The sequence below is a fragment of the Pinus tabuliformis genome, chromosome 9 (genome assembly GCF_031772625.1).
Source record: "Pinus tabuliformis cultivar Carrire ecotype Pingquan chromosome 9, CPIR1, whole genome shotgun sequence".
Lineage (NCBI taxonomy): Eukaryota > Viridiplantae > Streptophyta > Pinopsida > Pinales > Pinaceae > Pinus > Pinus tabuliformis.
This window is the reverse complement of record NC_142307.1, coordinates 240,723,451-240,737,202: the sequence shown is the minus strand read 5'-3', so window position 1 is coordinate 240,737,202 and position 13,752 is coordinate 240,723,451.

The window sequence follows — 13,752 nt, the reverse complement described above, 5'->3', positions numbered from 1 at the left end:
GATGGAGCATAGTTTCCAAGCTGGTGATAAAGTCTGGCTATATATCAGCAAGGACAGGATGCAAGGTGAAGGTAAAAAGCTAAAGCCTATCAGGTATGGACCTTTCAGGATCCTTGAGAAAATTTGTGAGAATGCTTTTTGCCTTGATCTACCAGCTTATATGCACATCTACTCAGTCATAAATGCAGACAGCTTGAGACTATTTGAACCTTCGTTAATTTAAGATCCTGAAGAAGAGAGTCAATTGCCTTCTATTAATGACCCGCTACTTGAATATCTTAATGAATTGTAGGAAGACATAGTTCTGGACAGGAAGGTGAGAACGACGCGCAAGGGAGATGTTGAGTACCTCATAATTGGGCTCAGGGGTTCAAAGCCAAGCAATGCAAAATGGATAGAAATTGGACAGGTGAGAAAGTTGTATCCTCACTTAGTCGATGCTTGAAACCAAATTTTTGTGGTCCAAAAGCTTTTTCAGTCAGAAGGCCATGATCCGAATTGGATCCTTGAAAATTATCAGAGTTTCTATGACTGTTTTGAATTATGTCAGACTTCGAAATCTTGTAAATAATGAGCTATCAGGAAGGACCTCTGGACAGTGGTATTTTGTAGCCAGCATGGAACAACGAGGACCCTCGATCAATGCGCGCTGACCGTTGGCCCATGGAGACCGTGCGGTGGCGTAAACTAGCAGATAGGGAGTCCAGATCAGAAAATAGAGGCCATTTCTGATGCGCGATTAGCGCAATCGCACATCACATGATAAAAACCTCAAAGAATGAAAAGCCTCGACACCCGATCATGTGAAGAGCAGAGAAAACCATGGGAAAAGCTCTAAACCAATAGGCAGGTCTCACGCTCCAAAACCAGCAGAATATCGGAGGCATTTCAGGTGGTAAGTGGGTTTGGCCGAAGACCCAGCGATGCCATACACTGAATGATGCGTGTCCTATGGATGAGAGAGAAAACCACTCTCATTGCAGGGTAACGTTCGAGCAACTCACTTGTGCGATAAAAGCGATGACCGTAGGATCTGGAGGCCCCAGATCTAACAGAGGAGATTGCACCCGATGGGAGACCGGATTTGACAGAAGAATAGGCTAAGGCATATGCAATTTGGGGTCCGACATGACCGTTGAGCTGACAAATGAATCATTTCATAGAATAACGGAAATAACGACCGTTTGAGGAAGAATTGGTGCTCAGTTCATAAGGAGACAAATGGCCACCTCTCTGTGAAATGTTACGCAGTGACGATGACACAGAAGCAGGGAATTCCAGCAGATAGAGGCAGGTGATCTGAAGAGATGGAAGAGGGAGCGAATATTAAAGGGACAGATTAGCTTTAAGCCACGAACAGACAGAGAACAGAGGGAGACAGAGGAGACAAAGAATAGAGAGTGAAGCAAGAAGCAGAGAACAGAGAAGTCGAGCTGACCTGCAAAGCTAAGGCAGCATCGAGAAGATAGAACTGAGAAGGCTTGAGAGGTTCAAGCAATCCTTGTGAGGATATTTGTTGGGAATTGAGTACCAAATTGGATTCATCCCATTAAGACCTGTTGAGGTCGAGACTTGGTAAGGGGGAGTCTGTGTACTCTAGTGGCTTGGGGAATCCAAGTACCACCCTACTAAGTATCATCTGTTACAGGAGACTCAAATTGAGCTCCTGATTGTAAAAAATCTGCTTAAAGACACAATAGAAAAGGCCACCACTGAAAGTTGGACCAGGAGACGTAGGCCGGGAGGGTTGGGTGAACTCCTTATTAAATTGTTGTGTTTTTGCATTTGCTTACTATGTTTCTCTTACTGTTTTCCAACGCCTATGTATTTCGCAATCTTATCGATCCATTGCTTAAAATAACATAGGCATACACCAGCACATGAGTCTGTAATACCTACATTAATTAACTGATATCATACATAAGTGATTTTCAGATCACCTTTTCTCACTAGGTATCTCGAGATTTACCATCCTTCTAAATATCTCATCAACTTCGGTATATCTCTCAAAATTTGGTTTAGTGAGAAAAAGGTGTCTAACTTCATATTTGATGGTGAGGCCAAAGCTCAAGGCTTCCAAAAACTATTTACCAATAATCTGTCTTTTTAACCCTGCAAATTCACTATTGTCTACTGCAATAGTAGATAGTCTCTCATAGTAATCCTCCAATTTTACTAGCTGATCATTCGACGACACTATCTCTAGTAACTCTTTATTATGCAACATAATGAATTTGGAATGAAACCTTCTAACTGTAGTGTTCAAAGCTTCACATTTTGTTTTCAACTAAGTTAACAGATTCTTCTTCACTAGGACGTTCTTAATTTCCAAAACAGTAGTTGTCCTATATAGAATGTTCATCTCTTGTAACTACTACCTAGTTTTAGAGTTTAATACCCTGATCATCCCTGATGCTTCTTTAGGTTTTGTGCCCAATGCTGCCTTCTGGGTCTCTATCTCTGCCCTACATTTAGCAATCAGTTCTTGCTTCTCAAAAATGATTTGTATGGATTGCCATACTTTTGTTATAGAGTGGCTAATATCTAACCAGATGTCTTCTTTGGCTTGGGCCAAAGCATCTGCCATTAGAGTCTTGATCTCTAACTATTTAATCTTGAGCTCTAATTTATGTAACTTTTGCATTTTCTCTACATACAAGGTATCATTTTTTTACCTTTTGTGACACCAGGGTTTGGAACTTCTGGAGTAACTTCTCATTTTGTTGTTTATGTGCTTGTAGCTCCTGTGATAACCTAGTTGTTTCACCTGTTGTTGAAGACGAAGTAATGTTAGCAGGAGATGAACTTAAATATGAACTTGTCATTGGAATTGTTGTCGCTAAGGTCACAACAAGTTGTGTTGTCTCTTTTTCCTTGAGAAGTTGTTCTATCTGCTCCATTTTCTTGATCTGTATGTTTTTATCAATGATGAGCTTCAACATCTCCTCCCTGTGCTATTCATTTTCTGCCATTTCTTTGGTCTGTGGATCCTCAGTTGAAGGCAATTTCAACTATTTCTTCAAGGCTGTAATCTCCACATTCTTCTTTTGCAGTATTTCTTTAATTGTTTTACAGTCCTGGGGATCATATCCAATCTTGATAATGATATCTTATAAAGAATTTAATTTGTTATCTTTAGACAAGGATGATAGCTTCTCAATCTTAAGTTGTGACTATACATTTGACAAAGTAGTTCTGAGCTTGGAAAGAGACATGGCAATTGTAGTCATTGTTGAAAATAACATCTCACTTGATTGCCTATGCAAATCCATTTGATCAATGGGATGTATCTAGTTCACATAAAATGAGAAGATGGCCTTCTTGTAGTCTGTTGTGGATTTGGGAAATGGAAAGTGAGCCTACAAAAATTCCATTTGCATCCTTCCTCTTTCATTGTCAAAGACAGAGAGAAGTTTATGCTGAGAAGTGGATGTCTATTTCCAAACATGACTATAAACCTGAGATTTAGGACTTTCATTTTTTTTCTTGATTTCCAAAAATGTTGAGAAGATATTAGTATCTCATGTTGAGCTTGTCTTAGTTGATTGGATAATCTCCATAGGTTCAGTTGAAGAAGTAGTTGAAGAAGTAGAGGGAGTCTTGGGATCAGTGGTCCCTGTTGATGAAACATCTTCCAATTCTCCAAGATCAATTATTTCTAGTGGGTTGCTTCCTGATGACATTAATAGTCTAGTTTTCAACTTCTTTTGTAAGATATAGTACTCTTTACTTGGCTCTGTAGTTGACTGAGTTTCCTCTCTGGATCTCTTATACTAAGTACTCTGAGTAGCTAGAGTCTTTGTCTGTTGGGTTGATATGACCTATTCATCAGCTTCTGTGAGAGTCCCTTCAAACCATTACTCTTGGTTCATAAATTTTTCCAATTCTGGCTTGGGAGTATGGTTGTAAGGTGTTTCCTTCAACTGCACTCTGAGAGCTAAAATAATCCCAAAAGTAACATAAGACCAATTGAAGCTTGGTTGGAGGTTCATGTTCTTTAGTAATCTGTTTTCCTCTGTACCTGCAAACCTAGTGTTACAAATGAAATTTCCTGCCTTGGCTTTGAGTTTAAACTATGATTTCTTCTTGCCTGAGGCAAAATGGACTTCATCCATATTTATCATATGCTTGATATATTCCAACGAGAATATTCTCATTGGCACATACGTAGCTTGTATGGAGCCAACTCACTGCCATAGATCATAATCTCAGTGTAATTCTGGTATAGGTACCAGTCACCAGTCTTGGTCTACTCTGATAGGTGCAATGTCTTTTTAATTTCTTCTCCAATTCTGGGCTCTACCTCGCTGTTGAGTAGTTGAAGAACTGGATGTATAAAAGAATCAATGAACTGAGAGAATGTCAAAATGGATGATTCTGCTCTTACTAACTTTTTCCAATGAATCAGTGATTGATTCACTCCCCTCTCATCTTGATTGTTTAGCTGAATGCGCAATAGATCTCCCTGTTGGAAAAAAATTAAATGGATTACGACTGAACTCTACCTTAAAACTCCTTGAGTGGTCAAATTCATAAATTGTTCATGTATATTATCAGCAAAAAAGTGACTATAATTATACATGAAGGCAGGTTTATATTCTTTGCTAAAAATGGAAAGAATCCAAGGATGGACTCATCGATAGATTGGTCATTTTCATAAATTAGGAGGTATGATAAAAAAGAGATAATGTGTCTAGTAACTTGAGGGAACATGGAAGATGAATATGGTGGATTTCTCTTAGGTAATGCAACATCTTCTGGTAAGAAAAGTTCAAAGATAAGGGCTCTCTATGGGAAGGTAAGTTTATTGTAGAGGTCCATGAGAGCCGCAGGTGAGAAATGGATGAGGGAATCAGATGGAGTGTCATTAACATTTGATTTATGCTCTGAGCAGTAATGGTGATAAGGATTTTTCCATCCTGAGTCATCACAGTTCTTTGCACAGGGTCATACCTGGCTTGACACCAAGAGATTAAATCAGGAAAGTGATGGGTCTTAGGAAAATAATATAATGGCAGAAGTGTCTCCTAGAAGCGAATGGGGTCCTATTTATCATCATATTTCAATTTTAACCATGAATGTAATTCATAGAAATCAAATTCACATTCATAGTCATTGACCTTAAGAAGGGAATCTACAAGGGGCATATGATCCAGATCAAGGGAGACTTTGGAGGGATTCCCTTCTTCAACAGTCTTTTGTATATTTGCTTTAGGAGACATCCTGCTGTAGGGGAAATTTAGAAGCTGTTTTAATAAAAAATAGATAATAGTGGCAAAAATACACAGAATGACAAATGATGCTTTTGATTTATGGATGGAAGTGAAAAGTGGCAAATATTGGAGAAATGGAGCATTTATAGGTTCAATTGGGCTCAATTGACTATTTAGATCTAACCAGAGGAAATCAATTTGTAGAAGGATGCAAATTAATGCTTAACGAATGTTTAAACTGTTAATTAGGCACAACACTGACTTTGGAGCGTATAGCAACGGTATTATAACATGGCGGGCATTGAATGGGTGAATGAAAATAGATTGGTGACATGGAGGTTCGTTATTGGATAGGGAGATAACGGATGCATATGGCACAGGAAGAAGTCAACGGTCGAATGGAAGAAAATGGTAGCGGATTTCGGGGGCGAGGGGGGGGGGGCATAATGGTTTGTGGTTTCGAGCCTTGGGGGTCTGAAACATTGTGGAGGCGCCACGCCACAAAAAACGATAGCCATGAAAATTGTTTTTTGGACCTCCCCCTTACGTTAACAGAAACGGCTGAAGGGGGGCCGAAAGGCTTCCTCCATCATTTTTTTGGGTGGAGTGAACAATCCTCGTTGAAAAGTGCTCGTTGGTTATCGGCGCCCGATGTGTTGTTTTGTCGCTTCCACCAATACGACAAAAGTGTATGATGTGACTTATTTATAAGGTCATCAAGATTTATTACAACAATTAAATCATAATTAAGGAACTTAAGCATGATTAATTAAAAGAACATTTTCAAAGGTGCATTTTGAGCTAGCAACCTTAATTTTATTTTCTAAAGAAAATATTTTTCTTTTATTGCTTATCTAACATTTTCATTTTGCCTTCTTTTTTTAGAGAAACTATCCTATCATTTTATTTTATATGGACTTGTAATAATAATGATTCCTAACATTTTTATTTTCCAAGTTGTTTTTGGTCCATATCCTAACTTATCATTTTTTGTATGGCATTTTGATTTTTTCATCTAATAGCTAACTTATCAAAAACAAGAATGTTACAACACCTACAATGAATTTTTCATGAGCCTTAACCATGGTTAGGGAAAGGTAAATAACTTTTGTGGTCCTTATGTGAATCTTCCTGGGATCAAACATTGTAAACAGGTTTTGAATCTCCACACATGATATTTGTAAGTAATCCTTACCCATTTTGTATAAACATGGTTGTCAATAGTAGGTTTTGCACACTAAGAATGGGTCTCAAGACATGCACAATGGTCAAGGGATGAAAATAAGGTTGTCAGGCCCTAAACATAGCTTCTTAAGCTCAAGCACCATGAATAAGGCCTCAATCCAATATAGAGATTATATTTAAGTGATATTTTTCTTTGGGTAAGAGATAGGAGCCATTAAAGAAGTTGTATGCAAAAAAAAGGGGTTTTGGACCATTGACCACGACTTGAGGAGGAAAATAGGGGTCTTGGTCCCATAATGAAACTTAATAATGCTTGAGGGCAATGAATGAAACCTCAAATAATTACATAGACATTTATAGGGGACCTTTTGTGTTAGAGTCGAATATAGGCAATATTAGTAAGTTTTCACTAGAGGGTTCGACTTAGGGGACCTGACCATAGTGAGCGGAGAAAACTAGTTCGTTAAGTTGCAAAGTTAGATTTACTGTTGAATATTTCTAAATTAAATCCTTTTAATTTTCTGATTATGTGCTATATTCTTTCCATGACTATTCCCATGCAATATACATTGCATTGGATGCATTGGTAGGGTGGAAGCTCCCTTGAAGAGGGGTTAGAGGCAACACCTTTGAATTTTATTTTTTCTTTTTTGTGAGTCTTTTACGTCTATTTTAGCTATTTTCAACACACAATTTTACTTTTAGCGTTTTTGTGGCAAATGGTGGCTTTCCACACAATTTCATAGTTTAGGTTAAGCAAATACAATTGTATTTTAATACCTGATAAATAGATTAGAGTACAACCATGCTAAATAGTTTCCTATATAAACATTTTAAAGAAATATTTTATATTTATGAAGATTTTCTTAATATTGTCTTAAGATTTTTTTTTATATTGTCTTAATATAAATCTATGAAGATTTCTCTCTCTGAAAAAAAAAAATTATATTTATAAATGTCTTTCATCTAATTTATCACAACCACAAAAGTCACCAAAAACTTTAAACTTAAAAAAAAAATCCTTTTTTTTTTTGTCTCGACACTTTTGTGGTTGAGCTTTAAAGAATCTTCTATCATAGATAAATCCACAACTAACATTTTCCATGGATGTTTTGAGTCGCAAACAAGATCCATAATCAAGACATATGATGAACCATCATCAGGACATAAGATGACCCATCATCAGGACAAGATGTCATGATGATGGACCATATTTTTGCGACTTGAAATGTTGATAAAAAATGTTAAGTGTGGATTTATCTTTGATGCAAGATTCTTTCAAGCCTTTTTTTATTAAAATAAATAAACTTCAATCTAAAATTATTAACATAATTTTTATTTTCCCACCAAAAATTATGTACTTTAATGAATATGATCAGTCTATAATGCTATTATTACATAATTCTAAATAAAATTATAAATTTTCCTTCAGTAAGTAAAATCTTTTTCATTTTTTTAATTTGATTGTAAAAAATTATTGTGATCTTCTTTATTAGGGAAACTAGACAAGTCACAAAACCATAAGTTTTTCAATATCTAAAATTTAACATAGATTGTAAAAATTAAAATTACATCAATTGAAAACTAGAAGAGAAAGCACAATGAGTAAAATGAAAGTAAACATAAACCATCATTCAATCTTAGGGGAGTTTGATTCCTCTACTACAAGTAGTTCTTTGTTGCTTCCTAATAAGGATTATGAATCTAGAGGCAAGCCCAAATGCATTTCAATATGTTGTAGACATTTATACAAACCATGTATAGAGATTTGAAGTTCATCAAGGATAAGGAGTATCTCCTCCTCACCGTGTACATATATTGAGTAGAATAACCATGGATGTGGCCAACATCAGGAACCCAATCAAACGATTTAACTAAGTGCCACCTCAATACCATTTAAACAACCTCGTTCACTTGCAATTTCTTGTTTAACTTCAAAAATTTTAACCTAGATGGAGTGGGGTATATGAGAGCGGAAAAGCGTTATGGAGGATTCTTACCTCTGTTGGGATATGGATCCACCTTGGTCAATGTAATAGGTATCTTTGTGCCAAATTTGGGTACACTACCATGGAATTTCTTTCACCAACCCAAGAACCAAATGAAGTGTAGGATGTAAAGGGTCAAGAAAATAGACAAAAGCAAGAGGAAAGAAAAGAAAAAGAAAAATATGATGGGTAACAAAGAAAAGTGAGTGAATATGAGGGAAAATATTCATGATAGATTGAGAGAGTAAAGAATGAAGAGAGACCCTAAGTGATTGGGAAAAAGGAAATTATTTATGACCAGAAATGGACGGAGAAGAGGAAAGGAGTCAAAGTTTATAACAAAAATTAGAGGTCATAAATGAAGAGCTGAGAGTGAGGGTGACAAATCCAATCAAGAGATAATGAGAGGATGAAGCCACAATGTCTCTAGAGAGTGAGGAACAAGGAGAGGGTATGAATGGATAGACGGGAGGGAAGGTTTCACATCCATAAATGGAAAGTGGAAGGGAAAGAAAAGACAAGACCAAGAAACTTACTCAACATACAAGTTGAATAGAGAATAGAGAGAAAATATTGCTCCAAAATTAAAGAGTTGAACAAAGCTAACAAACATAGAGACAAAGAGAATTTATGCATTGTGGTGCTCATTTCTTGCAATATTCTCAATGTACATGAGGTGTTAAAGACAAGTGGTTGTTAAACCTTTTGTATTTGAAACTTATACCATGAAATAACCCATGACACATCAAAATTTTCAGCATCAACTGTGAATCCCACTTCACTGAGAATTACTTTAGCCCACCATTCACATCAAAAATTGTTTTATTAATTCCCATACTCAATGCCACTAAACAAGATCTCCCCCCTTGTTGAACCTACATTATTCTCTCGTGTACGAACATTGGTCTCAAATCTAAGATGTGAAGTATAGTTGATGAATATTGAGGGTTTGTTGCCACATATATCACCATTAATTCTTTGTTAGATCATGGCCACCAGCACATGCACCCCCTTGCCCTTCCCCCTTGTTGGCATCCCATCTAGGGACAGTTGCAATTATACTTATCATTCATTTCTTTAAAGTTAATATATTTTAATAAAATTTCTTTATTTAAAAAAAGGATTTAAGTTTTATAAATTTAAAAAATCTAATATAAATTAATATTACCCTATTTATAAAAATGATTTAAAATTTTCCCCAATGGGGTGGATGATTGATGTGAATGGAAACTCAGGGGAGACGGCATGCTCGCCATCCCACCGACTCCCATAATTATAAAGGACAAGGGCAGTGTGGCATATTCCCCATGCACCATATGTGTGGAGTTATTATCCTTAAAATGCTTCGAGCTTTAATTCATATCTAGATCATTCGTCAAGGTTGCATGAAACGGTGAAGTGCATGGGTTTTGAGAAGGTTGTAGGGGTGCTCCATCAACAACCCCACAAGTTTGTACCTCATCCTTATAGACATAAACTATGTGAGGGAGTGGAAATCTTCAGTTGTTTTTTCTAACTAGGAGAGGAAAGCTAGGAGCCTCTAAGCAATTAATCTTCCAACCAATTTCATTCTTCCAATTTTGAAAGCCTTGGATCCAACTTTCATTGAGAAGGAAGTTAAAGTTCACAAGGCTTTTGGTCTGAGAAAATTGCTCCATGATTTCATATCACTATGGCGGGACTCCAGTGTTTTGCAGTTGACCCTTGCTAAAGTGGTTTTGATGAAGCTAATCAATAGGTAAACTATATGGGTCACAGTGCCACTCTCCAGATTATTAAAATTAACTTTTCTCACATTTATTTACACACTTTATTATATTTTTCTTAGTGAGAAAGGTGAAGGTGAGTTACTATATCATGGCCTAATATGTGTTAAATGAAGGAATTGAAGTGGTTTTGGGTTGACTTGAGTGTAGGAAGTCGAAGTGGGCAAGCAAGAGAGATTTTAGGAGATTGGTTTCCCTCCTTAACTCCTCCAATCATTCGAATATTCCACCACCATATCTCATCAGCTCTGAGTTACTAGTAGCTAATCAAACCAAGTCCACTGGAAGCCAAGCTAGTGACAGTTAAGAAAGAGTCATTCTCAAGTTAGGGAGACAAGTCTCCCTATTTTCTAGGGAGTTGTTGGGATCTCTAGTTTTTTATAAATAAGAGAGCCAAGGGAATCATTAGAATGCAATTTTTTGATGTAGCAAAGAGAAAATTTGAACTTAAACATTGTGACTGTTATTGTATTGTTGTATTTGACATTTTGATGATAATGAGAAATTTTAACTTGATCCAACATTGAGTTGACTCAGAGGGCTAAAGCTCTTGGGTTAGGGCCTAACCCTAGCAACAGAACTTCCTCTTTTTGTATATGTATTCTTATATTAAAATGATAGTTAGTTGTTGAAGTTACTTATGTTTTGTTTAGCTTAAGAAGTATTTGAATGGTTGCTTACTATTGTTTCCATTAGTTTGAAGAAGTAGATCAGAGGTGCAGTAGTGAAGGAAGGTACTCCAAAAAATCTTGTGACAGTGGCCTCTTCCTCATCTCCCTCATGGGATCATGATTAGAGGGTCCCATTCTCACAACCCCAAAAACAGAGTTGTCTTTTGGTCATTGCATTGATTAGGGTTCATCTTTAGATAAATATTTGTTTATGATTTCTTGGAAGCACCTATAGTTGTTATTTGGTTTTTTGAGTTTGTTATAGCTTAAAACGTTATTCCATTTCATAGATCTAGTCATTAGAAATAGATACGTCATATTTCTCAAATTCGATTCATCTTTTCCATGTTGATAGGTAGTGATGCATTAATGAAGAGAAAAATAAGTTTTGTTGAAGGGATTATTGATCTGCAGGTAGGAGCTCATCCAACCATGTTCACCTAAGTCTTCTTCACCTCCTATCAAGGCATACAAGCCCATAGTCCAAATCTTTGTTTTGCAGCCACCGTGAGAAGACACCTTAGGCAAATCCAACCTCCCTGAAGTGTTGGGCTTATCCTCAGGAAATATGCACCTTCCCTATACCTTCTCCCATTGTCATACATTTCTCCAGCACCTCATTTCACTATTATTTCCCTCCTAAAGCTTTTAGCTAACTTCGTGTAGAAAACCAAGACATCTTGTAGCAAACTAGGACATCTTGTAGCCATAACCTTCCACTTTATCTCATATATTAGGATACTTTACTAATGAACATGTAGATGAATCCATCTTGGGTTTCCTCTCTATCTTTAGCCCAGACCAACCTCTAGCCATAACCTTCCACTTTCCTCAATACCTATCAGATTCTATCCATGAGCAGTTAGTTAAATTACCTGAAGAAGGTGTGTTCAAGTATTCATCTATTTTGTTTCATATGTTCTTATAATGCCAATCTGAAAGGTTTGCATTAAGCCTCCAAAAACTAGACACTAAGGGTAACCCACAATCTGTTGTCTTCTGGACTTCCCTAATTAGAAAATATTCCACAGAGTTCACCTACAAGGACTTCATTGACTCCTTTATTCATCTAGTTGCCAACATGCTGAGTAGTGGCAGTCAACCTAGGATCAATGAAGAAATGAATAAAATATTACAGTTGTGAGAGCACAATAGAACATGAGACTGGTATTTGTACCAAAAACACACTGAAATCACGGTGTATGGATGTCAACTCACTCCTTACAAACAGCCCAAATAATTCTCATGAGGTTATTTGAACTAGAATATATCAGGCAGATCCTAAATTAAGGTGAGGTTAATTTTCTATCAGCCAACAAGAAAACATAGTTTAAAATCAAGAACGAGATTGGTCTTTTCATTATCAACAATAGAAATGTTGATCAACAAGTAGATAGGTGTTTATAGGAATTCAAGTTCAGTGATAGTTTCAAGTGGAATTATGATACTTTAGGTGTCATAAGTAAATTAAGAGTCAAATTCAAATTTACCCCTTCATCCATGAGTCAAAACCTGAAATTGAAAAGCATTCCAACCAATCAGAGTGGTTGGAAAACACTCTTCAAGAGATGGATAAGAAGGTTGATACTAGTTCCATCCTACATACTCCAGACCCACAAGACAAAAGTTCAAAAAGGGCTAGAGAAGAAGGATCCTACTCAGCTGAAACCACCTCTGATACTAAATTCAAACTAATGTACAGAAAGAAGCCCAAGCTAAATCCTGTAAATGAACAAGAAGAGATAGTTGAGACAATTGAAATCATTAATACAGACACAATGGTTAAAGAAAATGCACCTCCAACAGTTTCAGAGGAAACTCATCAGCCTTCAACCTCTAATACTCAGATTTTTTAGAAGCAACATAGTATTGAAGTCTCTTCATCAAGAAAACCAATGGACAAAGAGAAAGATATCATGGGAAAATACAAAGAAATTAAAATCGGGAGGAATTAAAGGCTGCAATATGTACACAATACTGGAAGCAAACTCCCAGTGATCAGAGTAGGTTATTTTCAGCTTTTGAGCTAAAAACTAGGAAGATGCAAATGACCTTCTTATATCCAAAGGTAAAGGCCCCAAAAACTTTAGAAGATTACAAGAAAACAACCTTTGAAATTCATTCTTAGGATGTACACCCAATTGACCAGATTGAATTTCATAAATAGGCAGGAGAAATGATATATTCAACCATGACACAAAAAGCTCTCAGTGTCCAGAAATTGAAGAATTCTCTAGAAAATGTACAGTCACCGTTAAAGCTGGAAAGGGCCTCATCACAAGAAAAGGACAATAGGATTAAGTCACTAGAAGAGTGGGTAATTGAAATTGGCTATCATTCATCTGATATCAAGGCAGCAGAGGAACTTATCAAAACGAAAAGGGCAGACATAGCTTCACTCAAGAAACAGTTAAAGTTACCAACTACTGAACATCCACAAACCAAGGAGGTGTTGGATACACTTAATCAAAAGGATGAGATGATGGACTTAATCTTCCAGTTGAAAACTCAACTAAGAGAAATGGAGACAGAGATGGACAAATTGGTACAGGAAAAGAAGGTCAACATGGAAGCGGTTACTGTCACTTCCATTCCTACAGTTACTAAAACAGTTCCATCTACTTCATCAACTCCATTACCAACAACACCTATAGTTACTATAACAGTTCCATCTAGATCAGCCACTACATCAGCAACAGATTCAACAACAACAACAACTCATCCCAATGATGAAGTAGGTAAACTGATCAAAGCCATGCATGATATTTCCATTCAAACAACACATATTAATAAACTTAAGGAGCAAGTGAAGATCTTGTTAGATGAAAAGAAATTAGTAGAAGTAATGCATCAAGCTGAGAAACATAAAGCTAATAAATTGAGTGACAGGATCCACCAGCTAGAAAAAGAATTGTCACTAAAGGAGCCT